General features: G+C 35.2%; 1 long non-coding RNA gene across 7 annotated transcripts; it reads right to left on the bottom strand.

Moving 5' to 3' along the window:
• Positions 1 to 5,931: 5,931 nt before the first annotated feature.
• On the bottom strand, positions 5,932 to 13,436 carry LOC113318368. 7 transcript variants are annotated; one of them, XR_003344457.1, is made up of 7 exons: positions 13,054 to 13,436; positions 11,923 to 12,009; positions 9,613 to 10,110; positions 8,770 to 8,851; positions 6,465 to 8,070; positions 6,117 to 6,274; positions 5,932 to 5,962 (listed from the first exon to the last, which is right to left on the bottom strand). It is a non-coding gene; the product is annotated as an uncharacterized LOC113318368 (long non-coding RNA). The 7 variants fall into 7 exon arrangements; XR_003344458.1 differs by having other exon boundaries at positions 6,117 to 6,216; XR_003344459.1 differs by lacking the exons at positions 5,932 to 5,962; positions 6,117 to 6,274 and having other exon boundaries at positions 6,324 to 7,777; positions 7,885 to 8,070.
• Between the last annotated feature and the right edge of the window lie 225 nt (positions 13,437 to 13,661).

The raw sequence follows: 13,661 nt of genomic DNA, 5'->3' as shown, positions 1-13,661 counted from the left end.
TCGTGCCATTACAACAATTTATATCAATATCACGTAACAAAATATCAATCACTTGATTTAATTTCATCAATATTATTCTATGTTATTTTTAAATCTTACCATCGTTACTAAAGACTGAAATTGAGAAATCAAAATAACAGATGGATCCATATTGGCAACAAAGCAGTTGTAACTTAAAAGGATCGACAAAAATGATATGACAAAAAATAACTAACAAAAAAACTCGCTCAGTAATATGGTTCTACACAAAAATTTGCAGAAACTCAGTAATAAAAATTAACTCTTATAAAAAAAAGTAAATCAATAATTGCAAACCAAAAAAGAATTAAAAGACCTAGTGTAGATGGTGGATTTTCGACAAAGGATAAAATTGTAAACTCATAATTATACGAAGCTCTGATTCAGCAATCAGACGTGAGTGTTAAGACACGGCTCTCTCATCGAATTCTCAACGGAGAGTACTTTCTCTCAGAGTACATGTGGATATGTAGTCTCACGAACGGACAACGGCATATCTCAGGAATACTGAATACTTTCAGTGATTATTTCTATATAGCATCACATGATGGACGGCTCCTAGACAGCTTGCTCTGCTAGTATAGAGCGATAACGTTTTCAGGAACAAACAACGAATTTACCCTGACTATATAAAGGATCTGACTTACCGACAAGCTCATATCAAGATGATTAATGCTCCTAGACAGCTTGCTCTGCTAGTATAGAGCCACAAAGTTAATTATTCCAAATTACAATCGCTCCTATTTCATGGTCGAATCCACGACTGGTCCCATGGAATGACAATAACAATTGTTCTGATTCTATGATCGAATCCACAGCTTGATCTCATAGAATAACAATAACTATATTATCTCATTACTCTGATTTCATGATCGAATCCACAACCGGTCTCATAAATGGTAATAGATAAACCTTAATTACTCCAATTCTATGGTCGAATCTACGATCCCATGGAATGGTAATGCTCACTTTATTATTCTGAATTCGTAGTCGAATCCTCAGCTGATCCTATGAGTTAATAATAAACATCTTATTACTCAGTTTTTTGAATTATTCTCCACTGAATTCCACAATTAGTAATAAATAATCAACAACTGTGCGTCTGAGCTACCTCTAAGTAAGCCCCGATTCAAATGGTGAAGGTGTATTCAACGATGATACACTAACAGTCACCGCACGAACGAGTATTTCAAAAATACAACGAAACGATGAACCTATGCAAAATAGAGAAGAAAATAATAAATAATTAAAAATATTGACCAGGGTGCTGGGAGCACGGACACACGACCGACCGACCATGTCGTGGTCAATCCCACGCCAGTTTTATATTTTAATGCATTTTTATTATTTTCCATGATTTGATGAAAACTCTCTCATTTTATCAAATCTCCTTCGTCTTGAGGAAACTCCTCGGTTTCATGGTACTTCCATAAATCCATAAAAAATAATATAAAATTAAGGAAAGGAGTATGGGGCGTGACCATTGGCCAACCGGCCATGCCTTGGTCCCAACCGGCCCCATACCCACGGTTCTTTATTATTATTATTATTTCTCCAATTTCATGAAAAAACTCCTTGATTTCATGGTATTTTTGCACAAATCATCAAATAATAACAAAATAAAATAAATTATGAAAACTCGTGGGACCGGGACTTGGCCGGCCGGCCATGCCCTAGCCGGTCCCACACTCCCCTTTGTTTTATTATTTTATTATTAGTTTTCCTTGAATTCATCAAATTCCTTGATTTCATGGTATTTCTCTCAAATTAGGAAAAATTCCCTCAAATCAACAAAATACCTAAAAATATTATAAAATTAGGGAAACTCGTGGGACCGGGCCCTAGCCGGCCGGCCATGCCTTCCACGGTCCCACACGCCCTTGTTTTTTATTATTTTAATATTTTTTGCTTCCTTGAACTCATGAAAACTCCTTCAATTCATGGAAACTCCCAAAATTCATCAAATTTCTCAAAATTCATGAATTTTTCATAAAATCATCAAAATATTATAAAATTAAGGAAAAGGCACCACGGGACCGTGGTCACGACCGGTCGACTATGCCTTGACCACGCGGTCCCACGCCTCCTCATTCCTTATTTTATAATTATTTTTCATCATCTCATGGTGTTTTCCTCAGTTTCGTCGAGACCCTAATTTTGGCATATTTTCTCGAATGGATGCTCAATTGCACGTCAGAAAATATCAAAATTCTTAGGACTGAGACGCGGACGCCTTGGGGACACGAGAACGCTATCTTGACCGACCAAGATTGACTCTTTGGCTCACGGAAGCCGGTCCCATCAATTTTCACAGTTTTGACCTAATTTGCACAATTGCTCGTATTAGGTCCAAAACTCTCCCAAACACTTTGGATTTTCATGAAGTGATCGTCAGGCGGTCACGGGACAACCCAGGGCCATTTTCATGACTCCATGGTCGGTCCCTCGCCTCGTCATAATTAATTAGGTTATCTCACCTAAGGCTCAGACGAGTATTTTCGAATAAATGATTAAGCCAGCATTTAATCATTCTTTCACCAACAAATCGTCAACTCTTCAGGAGTTCTTCGTATTTTCTCATGTGAGCATATGAACACTACATGGTTGATCCACGGTCCCTTGTAATCGCTCCCTCCTTCGTCCCATGGTTGAAATTCTGACGAACCATGAATTGATCATCAATTGATCAAATTAGGGTTTCTGAATCCAAGGATCATCATTCCAGATTCTAACCTTAATAATTTTATGACGACCTCATGGTCTGCAAAAATATAAAGTTTTTTTTCTAAGCGGTACATTAGTACACAGTACATGTCAAACATTTTCTTAAGTGCAATATATAGTGTAACAATTACCCTTTTGTTTATTACGTATCCAGGTTTTTGCCTTAAGATCATAATATATCTGGGTGTTGATGAACCTGTATCTCGCAATTTCCTTTTTTGGGTTACTGGAGATAGTTGAATGGATGATGTGAAATACAATCACATGTCTCCTTGTATTGTTTTATAGGATCGTGTACACTTACCTTATTCATTATACTCGCATAGTTTAATTAAACAATGGAAATATTTTATAACTAATTTTAAAGAAATTCTATAATTTAGATTTTTACTTTTGTCAACTATTATATACATACTCAACCTTAGGAATTATGTGATGCAATTTACATGTCTTATTTTGATTTCATAAAATTATAATATTTGATATGTTGAATCTCCTCGATACAATGTTTTCATTTTTTGAGTCAACTTTTTGTCTTTGAAAGTTTTACCACTGTCATATGCATATATAAATGATCTAAAATTTTGGGGTTATTTTGTTTTTGGTACTTAGGTTTTGTCCAACTTTTGAGTTTGGTCTAACATTTGTCCAGGTTGGTGTTCGGTACCTGAAAAAGACGTTGACCCGAGTTGACTATGTTAAATATTGACTTTTGTCTATTAATTACAAAAAGAATTAAATAAAACCTAATACCTAAACAAATTTACTCTTGTACCCTTAACTTCATTTTCTGAATCGGCTGAGTCTACTCGCCGGTACATAAGTCCGACAGAGTTAGATCTGAAATCTGATCAATTCCGACCATAATTCCAACCCATTTGTTTCAAATCCTTTCCTGCACAATCATTCATTCATATACAACTCATATCATTCATCTATGCAGCACTTCGAACACTCCTGCATTTCAATCAATCAACAACATGTAACTTCATTTGCTCAACTCATAAACAACATCACCAGCTTCATTCCTTCTCTATTGCGGCAACATCAACTCCTATTCTCTGCAGCTTCTTTTGCAATTCTAGCTGAAACCATTATCACTGCTATCTACTTTATGAGCTCAAATCTGAGTTGTAACCACCAACGTCATCTGAATCTTTAGCCACTATCCCATCTCTTCAATTGTATCCTTTCTGATTCATCACACTGCTGCAACCATCTTTCACACCTTAGACCAGACCAATTGCAAGCAGCAATTCCATTGCACAAAAACCCTTTTCAACAACGATATCCCCATCTCTCAACAGCAAATCAAAACATCTCAATTGATTTGTCGAATCAATTGAGATTCAACAACCCTCTTCCCTGATATTGTTGAATCGATTGATTTGTTGAATCAATTGAGATTCAACAGCAAATCACAGCATCACAACCCTCTTTCCTGATATCTTCTTCAGATTCTTCAAACCCTAACCTTCTCCCAATTGATTTATTTAATCAAAATCGCTAATTGAAACACTTACTGAAACCCTTATTAGATTGATTATGTCATGAATCAAAATTGAAACCCGAAGATGAATCGAAACCCTAATATAAAATTTTCATTTAAAACCTCAATTTTTCAAAACAACAAAACTCTAACTAAACACAAACTGTACCATAACTAAATCCACTTCGTCTCTTAAAAAAATAGAGTAGATTCTGAAGAATCGAGATGGTAGTAGCAGAGAGCTAGATTTGAGAGAGGAGAAAGATTCATGTCTTTGTTTGTGGAGGGCCTGGAGGTGGAAGAAGCGAAATAGAAAATGATTTGGGGAGTTGGGGAGACGTTTTTGGTAAAGTAAAAGGCTAATACAGTAAACTACAATACTAATTAGATTTTGTTTAATTTTTATAATAATTATCAAACGGAAGTCAAACTCTATCCAAGTCAACGCGGGTCAACATTTTTTCCAGGTACCAAACGCCAAGCTGGACAAATGTTAGACCAAACTCAAAAGTTGGACAAAACCTGAGTACCAAAAACAAAATAACCCAAAATTTTGTGTATTTCGGATGGTTTAGAATTTGGAATTTGCGAAACTTTATATTGATGTGGTAATTGTACATTGTTGACAGATAGAAGTCATACACTACGAACAATTACCTCTTCCACATCTTTACACTGATGATAAATTGGATACCCACCTTTATCCAAACATTTACTATTATCTTTGTATCTTCATATATTTATATGTCATAGCAAAGCACTCTTCCACATCTTTACACTGATGATAAATTGGATACCCACCTTTATCCAAACATTTACTATTATCTTTGTATCTTCATATATTTATATGTCATAGCAAAGCAGTTTCTTCTGTATGTGATGACAAATGAAATATTGCAACGTGTATGATATTCATGTCTGCCATAGCATGAGCATCCTTAATAAAATCAGAGGATTGTGAGGCCACACACAACTACAAAAGCTTCCTCTTAAATATCCAAGCAAAGAAAGAATCTCAAATATCCAAAGTTCATCAGAGCAATATCCTATTAAAGTCGATTGCGTCCTTCCATGGCATGCTGGCCCATGTTTATAGATCGACCATTAACTCCCAGTTGTTTACGACCACTTTTCTTAATTTCAATCTATTTCGACTCACAAATAATTGTTATGATTATCTAACATGAAAATACTTAGCAAAGTGCGGCATTAAATATCTTCCGTTCTACTCAGCACTATGGTACTCATCATTAATACAAATAATAGTGGAAAGTGAAGGTTATTTCCCATACGTCCCAGCGGGGTATATATTTTGGAAACACACAGGTAAAATTTTCCGCAAGTTGTACCGTACTAGTTTGCATAACTTAAGTCTCCAAGCATCGAAATCATCGAGGAATCATACTTAACTATATGATCAATTGCTTATAAGCCCAAAGTCTCCAATAACTTATATTCGTCCAATATAGTTGCTTGGCAACAGTAAGGGTAGAGTTTTAAAGGTATGTTATTTGCTTGATAAAGAAAAAGCACCGCAGTTATAGTAATATATTGTGCCAGGTCTGAGACCTGCAAGAGAGCACGAACACATTGAACCGCATGTAAAATCAATCAAATTCTTCAATTCGCTGATGTTTGATTTTCTGGTGGTAGAATCCTTCTCAAGCTCACCAGCATTAGTTCAAGGCCCCATCCGCTAAAGACATCTTCGAGAGTTTGAGCACCACTAACCTTATTAGCACCATATGGTATACCCACCAAGTCATGAGAAGGATAAACATATGCAAGTTCAAAATTAAACATATATACAACATTTTTACAGCCTAAGGCTCCGGGTAATTGATTCTCTTACTTTCTAATAGAGCATCTTTAATCAAATACTCACTTTTACGGAGGGCATGTGTAGGACAAACTCGTTAGTTTCTAATCAATCGTAGCAGTTATCTCAAATCCTTGAATATTACAGACATTGCCGAGAGTTTTTTCTGTGCAAAGATCGGTAAAAGCAGGTTCATCGACAAAAAATCTCAAATTTTGTCTGCGCTGTTAAATACACAAAAGTTGAATGGCAAAAACTACACATCAAGGAGAATGCTATAGAATTCATCAAGTATTCCATAAAATTCAAACTTAACTCAGCCTATCATGAGTTAAGCTTTTACAATGACCAATTGCGTTCTTTACGGATTTCTTTAATTTATTGGGGGAAAAAAAACGATACAACAATGTTTACCTCGGTATAGAAGATGGAATTCTCAACTATAAGTTGATAGTCTTCATTTTATTCAAAGCCAGATGCATTTTTCCATTGTTGATAGAAGAGTATGCATAGGCAATGTACATCTGCTTTCCAAGTGAAACATTCATACAAAACTCAGTGTTTAAAAATATAATATCAACAAACAAAATGGCTAAACCCTCCAGAAACCTAATATTGTACATCCCGGCGGACATTATGGGCTTAATTATCAACACCATTTCATAGAGTTTCACAGATTATTCCAACCTTCGGCCAAGGCATCTCTTACATGGTGCTCGAGTATTCTCAAGACATGCTTGATGCTCCCTGATCCCTATGTTAGGGAACCCTTATTTAAGATCTAGGGTGAAGAACATTCGACAAAGGTGAAATCATCTAATTCAAGTTGTGCTTCAAAAAAAAATCTAATTCAAGTTGTCCAAGTGTGTCCTTTGTAAGTTCTTTTGTCAGCATGTCATTCTGATGTTGGAGTTCAGTAGTTGAGAGGCATATATCAACCAAGACAGCCTACTGATATCCAATGGTCGTCCTCGCAAAATTTACTTCCGCTTCTTCCCCAATTCAACTTATTAATAATATTAAACGCTGGCTTTATAGAATATAAACTCGGGAATTACATACGCATTGAGACACTTTTCCCAGGGGATTAAACAACAAATTCATTCACAGGGAAATGAATGCAACTGTACATAACAATGATGCGAAGGTGTGGCTCCGTGACAATGAAAATCTGCATCTGAAACTGTTAACTTTTCTACGATAGTCGGATTAGCAAGCATAATCCAACTATCGGTTATTAGAATTTGAAGAGTGCCTTCTCTTTTGATGTAGCCACTGGTGGTTACATCAAAAGATGGATCCCAAACTGAAATCCCTGATGCAGCAACTAATGATTATTAGCAAGCATCAAGACCACACTATCCATTTATATGAATATAAGATTACCATACCAAAGTGTGCTTTATCTAGGCATCTGTGTTCGAGATACTCACTTAACTCACACACATTAATTATAACATATGTGAGTAACCTAGCCTTTCAAGATGCGGGTAGGCAAAACTTAACGACATTTCGTAATTTAAGTCCCTTGTGTCCGAGTTTCTTTTCTCCCATTAGTAACCTAGGATTTCCAGACACGGGTCGACAGTATGAAGTTAATTCTATTGTTGACATACTTCATTCATTTTCTTGAGATGGAAAAAGACTATGTGACTGCTGAAAATTTGGTGCATTTATTTTTTAATTTCTACCAATCATTGAAATTACTATGGCGCTCACAAATTCACCTAAGAGAATAAGGTTTTGTTAAGAAGCGGCATTTACAGAGGTAAATCTGGAATAATTAGAAAGAAAAACACAATTCCAACCGTATTAATATAGAGATTTCACTTACCATTTTCGTTTTTCCCTAATTGTTTCAGTCTTGAGTAATGATCACCTGGTGCTGTTCAAAATGACATGAGATGCTCCTACCAGAAGCAGGAATAACCTCATTCCGAGTGTTTGTATGTCAAATTAACACCGCCGGAACAATAGAAAGTTGTAGTTTATGGATCAATATTTTGTTGTGTGCATAATCCTGTTAAGCATCAAGGAACAAAAAGAAAACACAGTGGTCAAGCAATTACGTCAGGAATGAAAAAGCAAAAATTGTGTAGATGAGATTTATGTCACGGGATGCAAAATCCTTAGATCGGACAGCAAATAACTCGAAAGAACTTGTACATTATACCTATAACCAAGAAGTGTGTTATTTAAATCCATTTATGGCATGAACACGTCAATCATTCTTAAATAAAACTATAAAATAGAAAAACATGAACGACTAATCAACAATTTTTCTTCTACATGACCAATAACCTTTCCCAAACGTGGTTAAAAACTGGGGATGGACGTGACGTGAATCGAACACGTAACCTTCTGACATGGAGTCAAATGCGCTACCATTGCGCCACAGATCCGTAGTTTAAAATACTTGTCTTAGTATTGGACAGAAACAGGACATACCTGGTGCTAGTCTTTTAAATAGAAACAATGGAACTGCAATAATGGGAAACTAAGCTTTATGCATTATGCAGCGGTCTATTTTATATGATTCCACTTATGGATACAAAAGTCAGGAAAATAAATGCAGAACAAATCATGGTCTCTAATAGAAATAGAACCCATAATTAAATGGGTCTGAAACAACAAAAATTTCAGTTTGTCATTTCAACTAATATCATGATCAAATACAATAATTTACTCGAAGGTTCAACACAAAACAGATATGCCATACCGCACCAAGGAATGGCTTTGAAAGCATACAAATCGATCAGTGATCGGGATCTGTTTTCAGCTTATGACACAGCAAAGCAAAGCTGAAGATAACAAAAAAAAAAAGCTTCTATTAGGTGTTTCATCAAACAATTCAACTTCTATAAGGATTTGTAATGTAGTTCACTAAATTATAACTACATTTCAAAACTAATTTAACTTTCTTCATCATTACCAAAGTTAGAAAGCTGAAGAGCAAAGTAATTTGGTCACATATAGGGAAAAAAAGAAAGTCATCTCAAACTTCATATCTTGAACATCTTTTATCTTTTGCTCTCTAAGAACAGAAATTTGTGCTTTTGTGGCCTGTATTGATACCCTTTCAAAAAAAAGGGGGCCCAGCTGCAGCAAGAGTAGTGAACCCATCTTCTCTCTTATCATGTAATCTTAGCATTAAAGATTTTTCATGAATAATCTTTACAAAATAAATAAATCTGTGCAATAATCATAGAAGGAATCAGAAAAAAACTTTAACATAAGGTTAGGTGGCGTCCATCTATGACCTGGTTACTACATTTCATGGATTGAGAACTGGTAATAAAGATTAAGAATTCCGTGCACTGTACTCTTATCTACCAAATTTAATAGTCCGAAAAATAACTAAATAAGCATACTCCCAAATTTTCAGAACACCCAGCAGTTATCACCATAACAACAATTTTTATTTTGATCATAATTTTGGTTGGTAGGGATTCATCTTTTGGTACAAATACTATCGATCAAGGGTCAAGAAAAAAAAAGATGACGCCAATGAAAACATCACAAATATGAGGGTGTGGTATTGGAACCTGGAAAAAAGCCTGACCTTCACCAATCGAACTCTTTCCCAATGCTCCAAAACCTTCATTCCATATTGTTATCCTCAATGCATCAACCATACAATTACTCACAGGCGCAACTACGCCAGACGATTGGTGAAGCAGTATGCGAGTAACCTACCATCTGCATTCTTCTGCAAATGACTAATATGTAAACTCTTTTGTATGCTTGTTTGATCTTATATTCATAAGAAATTAAATTGTACATGGATATCTCATGGAAACCAAATGACCGTAAGTTTTCAGTTTGATCCTAAGCCATCAAAAAAATCTAGAGCTCCAGCTAAAGAGTTAGAATGCTTAAATAATCCTACACAGGCATCTAAAATACTCCATCCTCCCAAAAACAGTTCCACATAAAAAAATACTAATTCATTCATAATTGCCTTAAAAAGAGGACTTATCTTAGAAGTCGTAAGAACAGCTACAACAACGCAAAGCAATCCCAACACCTTGAAACTTTTCAGACCTATTCCCATGTGCATCTGAAGAAGAACAAAATTAAAGAAAGCAGTTAATCATCAAACGGTAAACATGAAAGTGAATTCTTTCCTAATATTATTTTAACAATTCAATAAACCTTTAGTATTACGTTAAAAAAGAAAATAAATTTCAGCGGTCTAACCAAACTGGTTAGCTTGTCTTAAGCATACTAGTCATCAAAAAACTGCTTAATTATCTTCTCTTAGCTTGCTAGTCAGAAGCATGAAAGTAAGAGAGTATGTCAGTTAACTTAACATCATAAAGGCATCGTACTGACATAACTTCTATTGTCAGAAATAAAGGATCTGGACTAATTCGGTTTATGTAAACCGCAATAGCTGTTTCCCAACCATAAACAAATAGAAGTCAAAACTTTCTAATCACGTATAGCAAACCATACCTATGAAGATCTGCTGAAATAAGAAATCAACAACTTAGCTTTATTGCAAAACGTAAAAGTAAAATATGGACAATTGCCGAAACATCCGTAGAAAGGATAATACAAAGGTAGTTGAGAGTTTAGGAAACGAAGATAGCAGCTAGTACCTAGTGGAGCAATTAAATCAAATTTTTATACGGGAAATTCAATTTGATTTGAGAAAAATTAAAGATACAGATAACACCCAAGATGTAACATAACTTATAGTCGACTGTCCCCACAAACCATCGGCGGTAACTGATCACTTGAGGTTCTTTGCTCACTGGATCTCTAGTCCCAGAATAACCAAAAAAGTGATGTGAGCTTAAAGGTTATAGAATGGCCAACCCTAACTTCTGTATATGAGCTTTTTAAATTAAGAGGACTTTCTAGAAGGGTGCTCATGTTTTTTTTTTTTTTTTTTTAATGTTGTTGTTCTCTTCATTGTTGTTTCTAATTCCTCTCTATCTTCACCTAGCTAGCTAACACAGTACCTGGCTTTTGATCCACCAATTTTGAATACACACCATTCACTCCACAAATCATATTTAGCAAAAGAGTAGAAAACAATGAAGCATAGAAATAAAAATCCAACGATATTATATTGAATCGACAACAACACAATCATAGAGATTGAGTTGTAGGCAAAATCCAACTTTGATGCCCTTAGTTTGGGCCAACTCATTTCAATTCCAGTCCTTCACCATTCTTATCTCCAACTTCCTCAACATCTATGTACTATTCTATTAATTTTTTGTTGAATACAGCTGATGGGTGTAAACAGGATTTTTCATAGAAGAGTAGTAGTGTGTAACACAAAAAATTTGGGTCACCCTTAATTTACTTATTCAAGAAGATTTCATTGGTTTAATGAAATAAAAACATAATTGGATTTCTACTATGACTCCCAAAGTAATATAGTCTCCCATCCTAAAAGTCAAAAAGTAGATTCAAGGAAGATGTCAAGCCATATACTCAAAATCTTTGCCAAGTCACTGAGGTAACACAGAAAGAATGACATCACAATTGAAAATTGAAAGTTCCTTTAAAGCTTTGTTCAGACGTGCTTGATTGGAATGTCTTGTTTTACTCATAGCGAATCTCTAGAGACGTCCAATATGTAAGAAAATAGTACAAACAGATTACCTTCCAGGTTGCTGCGGATAGCAGCTCCGAACTATGAAAACTATAGGTATATAGCCTATTCAGGAAAATACCTTGTAGTACCCAGTCCAGACAATAAGTATATGCAGATGCCAATAAATTATTAGTTTGTTACCGTTTTATTAAAATGCCAAATAATCATAATAGAGAACTTATCGGTTCCAAATTACTCTTACCATTAAACCATTCATTAAAAATGAGAGCAAAAGTGTAGGCCAAGGAAACTACATACTTGATCCGCAACTTCCTTTAAATCCAGGTGTCTTTCCTGGATATAAGCTATCAAAAGCGGAATCTATTTCCTCTTCCAGCCACATGCCTGCATCGAAAGAGAAAAACAACCCAATTCATCCGAAAGACCCATGCTTATTATGATAAATAATGTAGAATCTAAAATTAACAATAAAATTGATGTTTCTTCGTAATTGAACAAATCCATGTATACCCTGCACTGTTATCAGAGTTCGTGTTTAACTTATTTTGTACTACTTCGGTCCTAAGGTGGAACTGTAATACCGCAATAATTTGAACAGGTTAAGCACCAGCATCCACCACCTATGCAACATCCAAAAAGGTAGCAGCAGACACAAAAGCTGCATATCTTTGATCTTGAAATAATGAAAGGAAGTGGCATATTATTCTTATCGTCCCACTATTGCTCAACATTCTTAGAGCAAACTTCTTGTAATATTTCTATGTAAGAGCAATAGGAGTTCTCAACAACAATAATTCACAAAATTTAAGATTTTGTGAACACCTATAGATCAAACCATTCATTTCCTTTTGTAAACACGTATCTTTCTCTCTTTTACCTATCTTCCTTTAGGGTTGAGATTGAATATTTATTTTCTTGTAACCCAACTTGGTGTGTTAAATCAACAGACTAAAAGCATGATGATTGATATGGATCAAACAGACAATTCAACAATTTAAGCCACCACTCTTCCATAATTGGTATGTTGAAGTTGTTTGGGTTCTGATCTGCAATGCTACATAAGTTGGTCTTCGGCAGTTGAACACTAAAATCAAATTCAAAGCTTAGAATAAGAAAAATAAATTAGGTACGGTAAAAAAACCAAAAATCGTTATAATTGATTACTCCAGAATGAAATTGAATTTTGAAACTCGTATTAAAGTGAGAGGTAAGGTGCAGTGATGAGTATGGGTGGTGGTGGTGGTGGTACTACCTCTCACCGAGTCTAGAAGAGAGAATCAATCAAAGTGAGAAGCTAATTGTTCTATGAAAACCCAAATCGAGTTTAATATGCCAAAAAAATATCATCCTACAACAATCAAAAGAAGCAAACAAAAAAAAATCAAAAAAAACTTACAGATAAAAATTCTAGGGTTTGTACATGTTTACCTTCTTGTTATTTTCCTCTGCATCGTATTCCTGATTAAATTTAGCCTACTAAATTTCCTGCAAACATATATCGCAAAAATAAAAACGGAGGAATTGTCTTCGAGAGAGGAGAAGGATCGTAGTAGCAGAAAAAGAAAGAGGGTATGAATCAGATTAACTCCAGATAAACGAAAAGATAATTTAGGGCTCTAGCTGGTTCCATAAATGGCATTCCCGTAACATAGCCTATCATTCACAGTCGTCCAAGTCATAGCTCGATCAAGATGATTCCGACCGCCGGATCAGGATCCCGGCAAATCCTATCCGTCTAATGACTCTCAAATCTCAAAATCAAAGACCACCTTTTTTGATTACAGTGACTAGGTATCACCGGGGTCTTACGCCCCCGGCTCAACCTCCCAGTGTTGCCTAAATCTGCATTTAATATATGGTTTGGTTTGTAACTTATCTGCATTTCATGAAATACATCCGATATGAAAAATAATGTAATATTATTTGTGCTTATCACCCAAAGATTGGTATACATGCTTAAAAAAAAGAAGATCGATATAATATTTTAAACATAAAGAATTATGTCAGTTTTTAAAGGAATAGAGAGAAGATTACTA

The sequence above is a fragment of the Papaver somniferum genome, chromosome 10 (genome assembly GCF_003573695.1).
Source record: "Papaver somniferum cultivar HN1 chromosome 10, ASM357369v1, whole genome shotgun sequence".
Taxonomy (NCBI): Eukaryota; Viridiplantae; Streptophyta; class Magnoliopsida; order Ranunculales; family Papaveraceae; genus Papaver; species Papaver somniferum.
Note: the sequence above shows the minus strand (reverse complement) of the source record. Positions and strands in the feature narration are given on the sequence as shown.